Raw genomic sequence first — 13,033 nt, 5'->3', positions numbered from 1 at the left:
CTTAAACCAGACTGTTAATATGGGGATAATACCTGCTTTCTCCCACTCTGTCTTGTTAGAATATAAACTCCGTCTCTTATGGTGTGTATGTACAGCACTTAGCACATTCAGATCTTGAGTTCAGTTGGGGCCTGTAGGTACTACTGTAACAGAAGTAATGTGTAATGATGACCCTCACCACAGGTTGTCAGTGGGCAAAGAGTCTGATTTTGACCCCTCCCATGGTTGTTCCACCAGACAGAACACTAGCATTTCAGCTCCAAAGCACAGGTAACACATTTCTAGCCATATAATGCATAGCCAAGAAAAGAAAAGGTTCTCTGGTATAAGTGAAAAACGAACTATCTGCCTTACCTTTAAATTTAGCGTTTAGAGAAATCAAAGCTGAATGGACACTGAAGCTGAAGTATCCCATCAACACACGAGCTCCCCGCTCCAGGTCAAATCTGAGGGATAGTGTTGATGCAGCATGAGGAAGCTTTCACTGCAGCTGTCGGTGCTGTATATTTGTTCCACAGATAAAAGACTACCAAGGTTGATGATGATACAGCATCTTTCATGACCCTGACATTGACTGACTTATTTAAAAAAATTAAATATCTTGGGCTATATCATCGTCTCACATTTAAAAAGAAAAAAAGAGAAAAACCTTGGGAGAAGCAAAAGTAAGTGGAAAAATTCTGTGCATATACACTGGGGTTCATGAAGTATCCTCTCAGATGCACAGATGTCCCCAGATCAGCAAGATAAGTCCATTGATCAAGCTAACCTATGGAGAGTGCTATTCACCAGCTGCTCCCTCCTCCTGGCAGCACATCTCCCCCTTTTTCCTCTTCCATCTAGCTCCTACCTGAGCAGCAAAGAGAGTGCCGAGTGAAACTCTGCAGGTATGTGTATTGACAGGGGTTCAGCCGTGCCCACTCTGGCCAGGTCCCACTCATCCCAGAGGCCCTATTTCATGATCCTTTTGCAAAGTATCTTCCATGTTTCACAAAGAACGATGGAAGAGGATGGCATTTTGGGTCTTCTCCCCATTGTGCCTGTTTTCAGGCCATTGAAGGAAAGTTTCTAATTCTTTGCTATGCAAAGATGAAATATGGGATTATATGATCCTTTGCTGTATGCAGTGGTGTTGTAGCCATGTCGGTCCCAGGATGAGAGAAGCTTTTGAGCTACACTGAGCTCCTTTTTATGTAAGCTTGAAAGCTTGTCTCTCTCACCAACAGAAGTTGGTCCAATAAAAGATATTACCTCACCTGCCTTGTGTCTCCTTTGTCAGTTTAGGCTAGGTAGTTTAAGACTGACAGCTGGTTTGACACACATTGATCATATAATACTTCTGTGTAACCTTGTAGCCAGGTAATAATATGCTCAAGTCTCATACTGGGAACCTTGCCAATATGCCATTAGAAATGTTGCTCCAGGAAATTAAAAATAATTTGCCATGATAAACATTGGGCTGTGCCTGCCTACACAGATATGTGACGCTTGCATCCTCGGAGTGTCTGAGTCGAGAATTCTAGATGCTGACAATTAACTGGCTGCTCTACGTATTAAGGAACTGCAAATAATTGACAACAAGACAAAGGGATATCCCCTTTTCTAGGATAGAGGCATCTAGCCTGGGCTTGAGAGAGTTCAATGACTATAGACTACACACTATAGCAAGTGTAGTAGAAAGGGTCAGTGGGACAGAGGAATGCCACACCACAAAATGCGACCTGCTCAAACCAGGTTCTCTGTTTTGGAGAAGGTTGGGAGAATTTTGAGGCCTGTGAAAAGGAGAAAGATGAAGAATATTCCTATAAACTGTTTGTTACTTCTGTGAGGTACTGTAAATCTCATTGTGAGAGAGTCCCTACCTAGACAGCACCAGTCATAAATGGACCAGCAGCAGCAGACTAGCGCTCCTGCAGAAAAAGTAAACTGGGAGAGGCTAAGCTTCTTAGATGGAATGAAGAGGGCAAAGAGAGATTTATAAAGGTGTGATTGCAAAGAAAGATAAAGGGAAGTATGCTCTTGCAGCAGAAATAAACTACAAAACAGATTAAATTTGAGATTTATGAGTACATATTTCAAGAAAAGTATATTCAATAACCTTTGATTATTAAAATGCCATTGTGCAACTGCAAGAAATTTATCATAGCAAATAGCAGAGCAGGAGGCAAATGTATCTAGGTAAAATGTGCTTTAAACAGCACATTGTCTAGGAAGTGTTGATGGAAAAGGTTTTCTCTTTTTAATGCTTATGTAAAACAGACAAATAGTGCTGGCTTGAGCCAGACCCTGGGCAAGATTTTTGTACCCAATTTTGTCAGTCTTGGCTACTCTTGAGCAAAGAATGATGTCCAGTATTTTGTTTTGTAAACACAAAAAAGACTGCAATGAGGCTACCAAACTAATTCTTAGTCTCACTTGTGTTTTAGGCCAATATTCAAACTGAAGTCTCTAGAGGTAAACGAACCCATTTCACCATTGCCATTGACTTCAATGAGACCAGGATTTTATCCCTTATCTTCACTCCAGATTTCAGCTCTGAGGTTTTAGTTTGGACCCATCTCCAGTAAACCTGTACCACAGATCTGTACAGTAATATCATCAGTCTGAGGGCTAATAACAAAAACAAATCAATACTATGAATCATTCTTTCTCTCATCTGCTGTAACTGTCACTCCCCCGGCACCGCTGTATAAAATTCATGCTGTCATGAGGCCAGTAAGTAGCTTTCATGTGGTTTTTCTTTGGTTGGCTTTGGTTTTTGTTTTTCTTCCTGGGATTGTTTTGCTTAGAAAGGGACAGATTCTCATCTCACGTAAGCCAGTGTAATTCCATTGGCTTCCATGGAGTTACACCTGACTGTACCAGTATGAGATCAGAATCAGGCCCTTGTATTGCACTCTTAGAGGCTGTAACTTCTTTTACAAGATGTTGTTGAAGAGTTGGGATCAAAACGTAACCCAGAGAGGTTCTAGCAAGAATTCAGTTACACTAACCTCTTAAAGTAATATAAAATTCACACAGTATTTGAGCACAGAAATTGTATCGATGTGTAAGCTCTGTGATTTGAAGCCCTAGAGCGTAGGGAGCTCACTAGTCAGACCTGTTGATGAACAGGGAGAAAAGCAGCCTGCTTGAGAATTCAAGATGGACATAAATTTCATAAGGAAGTGGGTTCTCTACCAGCATCTACTGGTGAGCAAGAGAAATAATTGAATAGGCCAGGCCTTATTTGCATTTCTGTTGTGTGACAATTGGGGTGTTTAAATCTGGAGGGTAATTACCTCTGTTGTATACTGAAATGACAAGTGAACTGCAAAACATGTCACTGGGGTAAGGGATCACCTTAACCAAACTGTAGGCTGGCACAACTGGTTAGCTGAGCCAGGGCACAAGCTATAGCAATATTGAGGGGGACTCTAGCTTTTGGAGTGGGTGAATTCCTGCAAAGCCTCTGCTCTGAGTTCTGTATGAGGAAACTTTTGTGAATGGGAGGTAGTTTCAAGGTGGGTGATGGTGTTGGTTTTTGCCACAGCTGCAGCAGCATAGCTGAAGAAGTCCCTCCCCCGCCCACCTAACACTCAGGGCTTGTCTACATCACAAAGTTGCAGCGCTGGTGAGGGAGTTACAGCGCTGCAACTTAGGAGGTGTACACATCTGCAGGGCACCACCAGCGCTGCAACTCCCTGTTTGCAGCGCTGGCCGTACTCCCGTTTTGTCTCGGGTGTAGAGGATCCAGCGCTGGTGATCCAGCGCTGGTAATCAAGTATAGACACTTACCAGCGCTTTTCTTGACCTCCGTGGAATAAGCAGGTATCCCAGCATACCTGAGGAAGCCTCTGGTAATCAAGCTGGTCTCCTTCCCCGGCTTGCTCTCGCGTTCCCGGAACCCCGAGCAAGCAGGTCTCCTTCCCTGAGGTTTGCTGGGTGGTTCGGGGAACGCGAGAGCAAACTGGGAAAGGAGACCAGCTTCGCCGCGGTTTGCTCTCGCGTTCCCTGAACAAGCAGGTCTCCTTCCCTACGGTTTGCAGGGGGGTTCGGGGAACGCGAGAGCAAATCGCGGCGAAGCTGGTCTCCTTTCCCGGTTTGCTCTCGCGTTCCCCGAACCTCCCTTGAAGCCACCCAACAGCGCTGCAGTGTGGCCACATCTAACACCACTTGCAGCGCTGGTTGCTGTAAGTGTGGCCACTCTGCAGCGCTGGCCCTATACAGCTGTACTAATACAGCTGTAACAACCAGCGCTGCAAAATTGTAGATGTAGACATACCCTCAGTAAAAGCTGTAATCACTAGGGCTGGGTTACATGGTAGAGCCCTGGGACCAGAACAGGGAGCACTTCTCTTAGGAGGGTAGGGGTGGACTTGCCTGAACTCTGGACTCCATAAACCCTGCACTACAAACTGTGAGTGGGGGCGCCGTGGAGGAGGGAAATGGCTATTGCAAGAATGCGTTGCCTTGTTGGGTGCTAATAACTGAGCGAATGTCTGAGTTTGACTGTTGCTGAGGTACTCTATGATATGGGAATTTTACTTAATAGATATATATAGATTAATTATTACGGGCTTTCCCCTCACTCCCCAATACAATTTTCTTTGTTTCTACAATGGACTTGGTGCTTGCACAGGGGAAGTATTGCCTGTGAACAGTAGGAATACTAGATAGCAAGGGTGAAAAATCGGGACGGGGTTGGGGGATAATAGGGTTCTAGAGAAGACAAAGTCCCTAATATTGGAATAGTCCTGATAAAATTAGGACATCTGATCACACTAGTGAAGGGCTCCCAGGGAAGTGTGTAGTTTTCCCAGGTTTGTGGGTGGGGGCTCAAGCTGATGTTTGTTGTTAAGCTTTCAGAATGAACGCCAAGATAATTGAACCTGGCCCTTTTTGCTGCTGACAATACCTGGCGGAAGGGTTACACTGATTGCTTTCTGACTTCAGACACTCGGTCCTCCTCATTTATCAGCAGTCTAATGTGAATGATTATCTGAGCTTACTAAACAATATGTCCCAGGCTTAAAGTAAAAAATTTAACTTTATATGCACAAACCTGAAACAAAACCAGCAAATTAATTACTACCGCTTTGGAATGTAGTATCCAGTCAGGCCAATTTCTGTATCCCAAAAGTCATTGCAAAGCATTTAAACCTTGGAAAATGTATCCGGGGGTCTCCACAGTGCATGTTCTGGATAGAGTTTTTAATTATTCTAGCTTTATATTTTTAAGTCCTTAATATATACTTTGTAATGCCACTCTGCTGAATTCCAAATATATTTTAAAGTGCAAATCAGCAATAAGCACTAATCTTTACAGGATACAGTGGTTTGCAGGTGTGGGGGTTTTTTTTGTTTTTGGTTTTGGTTTTTTTTTTGGTTGGGATTTTTGGAGGTGGGGGGGCTTGTTTTATTTAAGATTTTTACCTTATTTTCTTAAACCTATTTCTAATATTCAGTGCACTGCAGTTGAGAACTGTTCAAACACTGCCTACCTGGTGGCTGTCTATTCTGTTTTCATGGTTTTAAATTTATTGCTTAATTTTCCATTTGTGTTCTTTAATTGCAAACCAAATGTCTAGGTAAAATGCTGATGCAGGTTTTTGGTTTTTTTTAAATGTTTTTATTAAATTTCTGTCACCACATTCTTCCTTCTCTTAAACCAATAAAAAAAATAATTTGCTTGTACAGCCTTCTACTTACCCTTGATAAAAACTTAATTAAACAGGTATCATCTCCATACAATTGTGTGTGCCCTTTTCTGTGGTAGATAGAGATGAGTGTATATATAATTTCTTTTCAGTCACCTCTAGAGAGAAGAGGAACAAGCTTGCACTTAAAAGCAACTGTCTTTGTGACGCTGATCATGCTATCCAATATAAGTTGGTGGAAAAATTCTGCGTTAAAATTTCTGCTGAGCAAAACTGCTTTTAGAAAACAACACATAATGCATAAATTCTTTGTAAATTGTATGGCTGGGCTTTGTTGGAATGGATTATGTTGCTGTGCACTGTTTCTGTTGTTTTTAGGAATGAAACAATAAAAATATCAGAGCTGTGGATATTATAATAGTCCCCAAGAGGGTTAGAAGAATGATCCAGGGGGAAAAAAATCAATGCATTTAAAGAGAGTGCTGAATGCTCACTCATTCCGCCCTACAGTAGTAGCAGAACTTAATCTGTCATATGTCAAATTGATGTGTAGTAACTGATGGTATGTTAATCATTCCTATGCAAATATGTCAAAAAAAACAAACAAACAGTGTAAGTGATTAAGGCAAAAGTTGCATGGTTAAAAAGAAACATTGGAAGAATGGTTTGGATAATGGTCCCAAAATATGAAATCCTTGCATTTTGACAGGCTTGTAGCATTATGTTTAGCCAGCCTATTTAAACACATGCAGTAAATTTTACTGTGACACTACCAGAATATTTATAAGGGTTGCATGCAGTGCTGGGTAGGTTTTAAAAAAAATCTGTGTACTTACCTATACCCTTTGTAGCATACCTATTTTTAAATTCTTACAGAGGACTTTGCCCTTGCTGTCTTTAGTGCCTGTACATGTCAATGTTACTCATCACATTTTTCTTCTTACTAGAATAATTTTTAGTGGGAATTCAAGAAGTAAGCAGACAGCAGAGATGATAGATGAACTGTCTTTTTTCTTTTTTAAATAGGAAGCAGTTTAAGCCATAGTGTTAAACTGGATGTTTCTATTTAACTGTTCAACTATGGGTGGCACTGCTTTATGAAATTTGACTAACACAATACGGATTGGAGGAAATTCAGAGAAGAGCAACAAAAAATGAAGAAGAGGCTGGAAGGATTGACTTATGAGAAAAGAGTATAAGGATTTGATACTCTGGGCCAAATCTTCATCTTGAAGACTGTGTGCAAATGTGGTTGCCACATCTCAGAAAAGATATATTGGAATTGGAAAAGGTTCAGAAAAGGGCAACAAAAATGATTAGGGGTATGGAATGGCTGCTGTATGAGGAGAGATTAATAAAACTGGGACTTTTCAGCTTGGAAAAGAGATGACTAAGGAGGGATATGATAGAGGTCTATAAAATCATGACTGGTGTGAAGAAAGTAAATAAGGAAGTGTTGTTTACTCCTTCTCATAACACAAGAACTAGGGGTCACCAAATGAAATAAATAGGCAGCAGGTTTAAAACAAATAAAAGGAAGTATTTTTTTCACACAATGCACAGTCAACCTGTGGAACTCCTTGCCAGAGGATGTTGTGAAGGCCAAGACTATAACAGGGGTCAAAAAAGAAATAGATAAATTAATGGAGCATAGATCCATCAATGGCTATTAGCTGGGATGGATAGGATTAGTGTCCGTAGCCTCTGTTTGGAATGTGTGGCAGGATGGATCACTTGATGATTACCTGTTCTGTTCATTCTCTCTGGGGCACCTGTCACTGCCCACTGTTGGAAGACAGGATACCGAGCTAGATGGATCTTTGGTCTGACCCAGTATGGCCGTTCTTATGTTCTTACCTCCTGTAAATCAGTGGTATACAGTTGTTGAGGATCTGGCCTTGTAGGTGTCTTATCTAAACATAGAACCATCACACATTAATACACAAAGATGCACAATGTGCTTGGTTCACCACTTTGTCACTCCAATTTTACACCAGTGCAAGTTCATTGAAATCTACATAAAATTCCACCATTATAAAATTTAGGTAACAGTGATGATTCAGACTTGATATTTATACAGCAATAAATGAGCATTTAACCAGTGTTAGCTGAAAAACAAGAATCAAACTAGAATGGGCATAAGGTTAGGGGTTATTTTGACAGTCAGAATGGCAAATAGGATGTAAACTGGCAGTTAAAATCCTATTTTTGGATTAAGAGAAATGAATAAGTGGCAGTCAAATAGTGTATTTTTATCATGTTTCAGGTTCATAAGCTTCTTGATGGCCAGAGTGGCCCATCTTTTATTGAAACAACATCTCAGAATGGGTCAGCCTGTGGCAACGTAAAAGTGAACAGCTCTCAGAAGGAGCCTAACAATCGTTCATTCCAATTTTGATATGCTACCATGTCTTAATTTTGTATAATATTGAATAAAAGGCATTTCACAATGAGAAACTGATATGTTCCATTCAAAAAATGTCAGTCTGGAACATTTCAAAGGAACTAAAAGGCTTCATGTTGGATTTTTCCCCCCAAAATGAAAAATTGTCAAAATTGACACACTTCTATAAAATGTTTTACTGGTAATGAATAGGCATTTCCTGACAGATGGACATTCTGCCAAAAACTCCCCAACCAGCTCTAATGCAAATGCGGGACAAATGTAGCCAGGAAGCTCAGAAGAAAGAAAAGATTGTTGCTTCATAAGCCCTTGAGAGCCCGTTTGGTTTAGTGGATAGTGCACAGGACTGGGCTCAGGAGATATTCCTTTATACATTCTTTGTAAAGAAGCAATTAAGTGCTGTTTCCCTAAACACAGTAGAAACAAACAATAGCAGGTGATTTCCTGAGAGGCAGGGAGAATAGGAGAAGTTTCCCTGAGACTGATATTTTCATGGAGTTAGTTCTTGCTTAGTCCTTGCAGTGCCTTCTGCAGTGGCTTCCTTTTCCAGCTATCACTATGTAAAAGGGGCTTAATTTCTCCTTCCATTTAGCCCTAATGGAAGGATTCTCTAGCACATCCATAAGCTTTAATGAGGTCTGTGATCATCTGTAGATCAAAGACCCATTTGATGACCACCATTAACACCTTCCAGCATAACACATGGCTTCCTCCCTTGCTTCGTGGTAAAGTAGTCTGTTACTGGTGCATGCCTCCTAGCGGATTACTTCCCTTTCTGATTGTCTGTCATAATGGTTCTGCACAGACTGCCTCTCTTCACCCACTCCATCCAAACCTGCAGAGACTGGTGATGGGGGAGAGCACACATGGCGGAGGAAAGCAGAAGCCTAAAAGATCCTCTTATATCCTGAAGCAACCTATGCAGGCGATCCATAATATCACTTATAATAAATAGTGAAAACTAAATTTCGATTTTTTTAATGCTTTCAGTTGTATTTATATGTTTATTTTTGACATAGCGAAGTGTATCTCTTTGTGTGTAGATAAGGGGTGAAATACTGGCCTCATGGACATTGATGGAGGCTTTGCCATTCATCAATCGCAAGACTCCCATTGATTTTGTGGATTTCACCCTGGCTGTTTAGTGTCTTTTGATTAATGCCATAACAATTGGTTGGTTTTTTGGTTAGGCTTTTAGATTTTAAAATTGTTCAGAGAGGTCTGGTGTGCTGTTTTTACAGTGAAGTTGAAAATATGAATCCAAAGAGCACTGAAAAGGCACTATGTAATTAGTGCCTACTATATATGTAATTCCAGACTCTGTATTCACCCATCGTTTGACCAGAATGATCAAAATATGCACTCTGTCCACTATTTCTTTCTTTCTTAAGATACTGTTCAGACCTGGTCTACTTCAGGAAAAGCACATCTCTTCAAACCTGCTCCAAAACAAATATACTGTATATAGAATATATGATAGCTGGTATGAACCCCAAAAATGAAGGGCTAGATTCTGATCTCAGTACTACTTGGCATAAATCCCTTAAACTCCATGGATTTACTCAAGATTTACGCTGATGTAACTGAGATTAGAATCTGGCCTGAAGACTAGAAACCTCTTGAACCTATACATGTTTATTTCTTTTTAAAAGCCAGAAGGCCTCAGAATAAAAAAGCATGAACTCGGGTCAATAAGCGCTGCTTTCTTTTTACATTCTTTATTTTGCTGCCTATGGGGTTGCTCCAAAGTACTTCTTTCTTTTTATTAGTTAAAAAATGTCAGTGTTCTTTGATCCCCCACCCCACCCCCCGCCGGGTACCTGTCCAAACTGAGATTAGCTTCAAGCATTTGCTTAGCCACCCTTGAAGCCTAGCATGGCTTATTTTCTTTCTGTCTTAAGTCTTTTCCTCTTTGACAGTAAGGTTATATTCTTTCATATACTATCAAGTCTCCTTTCTCCTTCCCTCTAACACACTCATCTTCACCAAACATTTCAACTTGCCATCAAGCCTAGCAGTGGTATTCATTTGTTCCCCTTGAGTTTGCATTCATTTAGACTCTCTCTAGTTCTGGAATATTTTGTCTTTTCAGGACAATTATGCCTCATTACATTCTTTAAGAACTTTTTCTGGTCATCTTTTTCTACTTCATGTCAAAGCTGCAGATTCCTTGGCTATAGTGAAAGGGTGCCGTTAATTTTAATAGCTCTGAATGACTGGGCTCTTGTATAATGTACTAAGTTTGTACTGATAAAAGCAAAGTAAAACTAGTCTTCAGTGTGAAAATGAATTCAAATTCTAAATAAAAGTATGTCTTCAAAGTGTCTGAACCTTATGAACTCTCTCCACTGTTGCTGCAGTTCTCACAATTCCATGGATCTGCTGCTTATGCAAATTTGTGCTTAGACCTAGCAGATTCCTGCTCAAAGAGGGGCAAAGATGCTCAGCAGAATTGCACAATGTAATTGCATATCACCACTGTGACCATCCACAGGAATCTGTGGTAGAGTAGCAACAGACCACCGAGGACTCTGAAGAGTTTAGTGTTGAAAGAAATCATCTCATTATAGTTCTGTTGTCAGATAAGGTTCACAATGTGAGCTTTACCGGGTGCAAATATTGAAGTACAAACTTACATATTGTCTCCATGACTGATGTTAAAAATGAATATTTTTGTTTGTTGGAGATAATGGCCAGCAAGTGGAAGAATCTCTGGATTATATTCTACATGAAACATGTCAGCACTCAGCCCTGCAAGGTACTGAAAGTAATGTCCCTGATCCAACATAGCACTTAAATGTGTGTATATTGACATTGACTACAATATGATTACTCGTATGCTTAAAGTTAAACTTCTGCTTAAGTACTTTTCTGGACTGGGGACAGAACTCTCAGCATTTTAAAGGACTGAGCTATAGGAAATTAAAGGATATATTCTAAATTAAATGTAAGGTGTGTTTTGGAAAAGAGGAAAATTTCTACAGTTCTTACATTTTCTGAAAAGGCAGATGTCCCAGGTTTTGTTCTTTATATGTTGTGTTCTCCACTTTGCATAGAAAAAGTTCAAACAATAATTGCATTCACTACTCTGTGACCACAAACAATTAAGCATGGGTTTATGATTAAGTCACTTGCCATAATGTGACTAATCAAGCTAAAATCCTTGTACAATAGAAGTATATTGAGGAGGAATAATGCGGAAATGGTCACAGCAACAAAGATGTGAACGTGTCTTTGGCATTTGTTCATGAATTATGATAGCATGTGATGCATAAATACTGCAAAGAATGTACTCATGGGGATCATGTTATCCTTTTTGTGTTACAAATACAAAGGTCAAATTTTTAATAAGAAATGCCTTGAAATCTCCTGTGTGGAAAGTGATTTATCATTCTGTATCAGACCAGTAGAGGGAGAAAGCAGGTATAAGATAAGTGGATCTCTCAAACCCTAATTGAAAAAATACATTCCAAATATCAGACTAGAAGAAAGATTGTTAAATCCATCACTGTATTCCTTGCTGAGACATTTTGATAATCCTTAGAAGGGGAAAACACACAGTGATCTAGTCAAGCCATGTAGGGAGACCACCCTGAGTTGCAAAGAGAGAGAGGCAGCAGGGTGTATGAACATGTGATAGAAAGGGGCATCAGACCTGTGCAGCCAAGAGGAGGAGGCGCTCTAGTGGTAAGTGGACCCCATTACAGGTACTATTCAGTTTTAAGCAAAGATTCCATTCTAAGTAGGTTCTTATACCAAACAAACCACTCTGATGCCAGAATGCCTATATCAATAAATTATTCTCTTGAGAGAAGATGGAGGGGGTGGGGGGAAATGAGCAGAAACATATCTGTTAAGATAAGAGTGGTTTGTTTTAAATAAAAAGGACTTAGCTCAAAAATTATCTTCACTGCTATCAACATTTTGTCTGTGTGAATAATAAATCTAAATAGTGAATGACTTATTTGGCCAATACAGAGAGCAAAATAAAATAATAAACAAATTTGTGAAATGAGAAATTTGGGACAAGAAAAGGGTTGCTTTTGTTCCTAAGGGAATTATTGTTTTTGATTCTTATATTAAAGAAAAAACAATGAGGAGTCCTTGTGGCACCTTAGAGACTAACAAATGTATTTGGTCATAAGCTTTCATGGGCTATAACCCACTTCATCAGATGCATGTTGTGAAAAATACAGTAGGCAGGTATAAATATACAGCACATGAAAAGATGGGAGTTGCTTTAGCAAGTGGGGGGTCAGTGCAAACGAGGCCAATTCATTTAGAGTGGATGTGGCCCTTTTCCCACAGTTGACAAGGTGTGAGTATCAACAGAAGGAAAATTACTTTTTGTAGTGACCCAGCCATTCCCAGTCTTTATTCAAGCCCAATTTGATGGTGTCCAGTTTGCAAATTAATTCCAGTTCTACAGTTTCTCACTGAAGTCTGTTTTTGAAGGTTTTTTTTTTTAAAGAATGGCCATCTTTAAGTCTATTATTGAGTAATCCAGTTGGAGACCACTTCAATATCCCTGGACACTCAATAACAGACTTAAAAGTGTACTAGACACAGAATAAACACATAGGAAAACACAGAGTTTACAGTCTAACAAGACAAAAAATGGATGCCAGGTGTGTTGGGGTGGTGGGGGGAGGAAATGGGATATGTCATACAAGCAGAGTAGTCAGAACGCTTGGGACATAATTTTCTAGTTCCATTGTTTTTAAAAATATATTTTCTGTTCTAAATAGATGCTTATACCATTTTCATCATAGTATCTGAGCACTTTCCAGTAGTCTATTAAGCAATGTGACTAACATCTGCCATGTGTGGTTCATTGTCTCCTCTTCCCCAGGGGGACAATTGTGCATGCAGTGTACTGTTTTCATTTGGTAGGGTTTTATTATTACTTTTTATGTGCATATTAGAGAAGGCAAGGTCAAAGAAATACACCTTGTTTTTGGAGCAGAAGGGAATGAGGTTTGTGATAGTC

This window comes from Gopherus flavomarginatus, chromosome 2 (assembly GCF_025201925.1).
Source record: "Gopherus flavomarginatus isolate rGopFla2 chromosome 2, rGopFla2.mat.asm, whole genome shotgun sequence".
Classification (NCBI taxonomy): domain Eukaryota; kingdom Metazoa; phylum Chordata; order Testudines; family Testudinidae; genus Gopherus; species Gopherus flavomarginatus.
Note: the sequence above shows the minus strand (reverse complement) of the source record.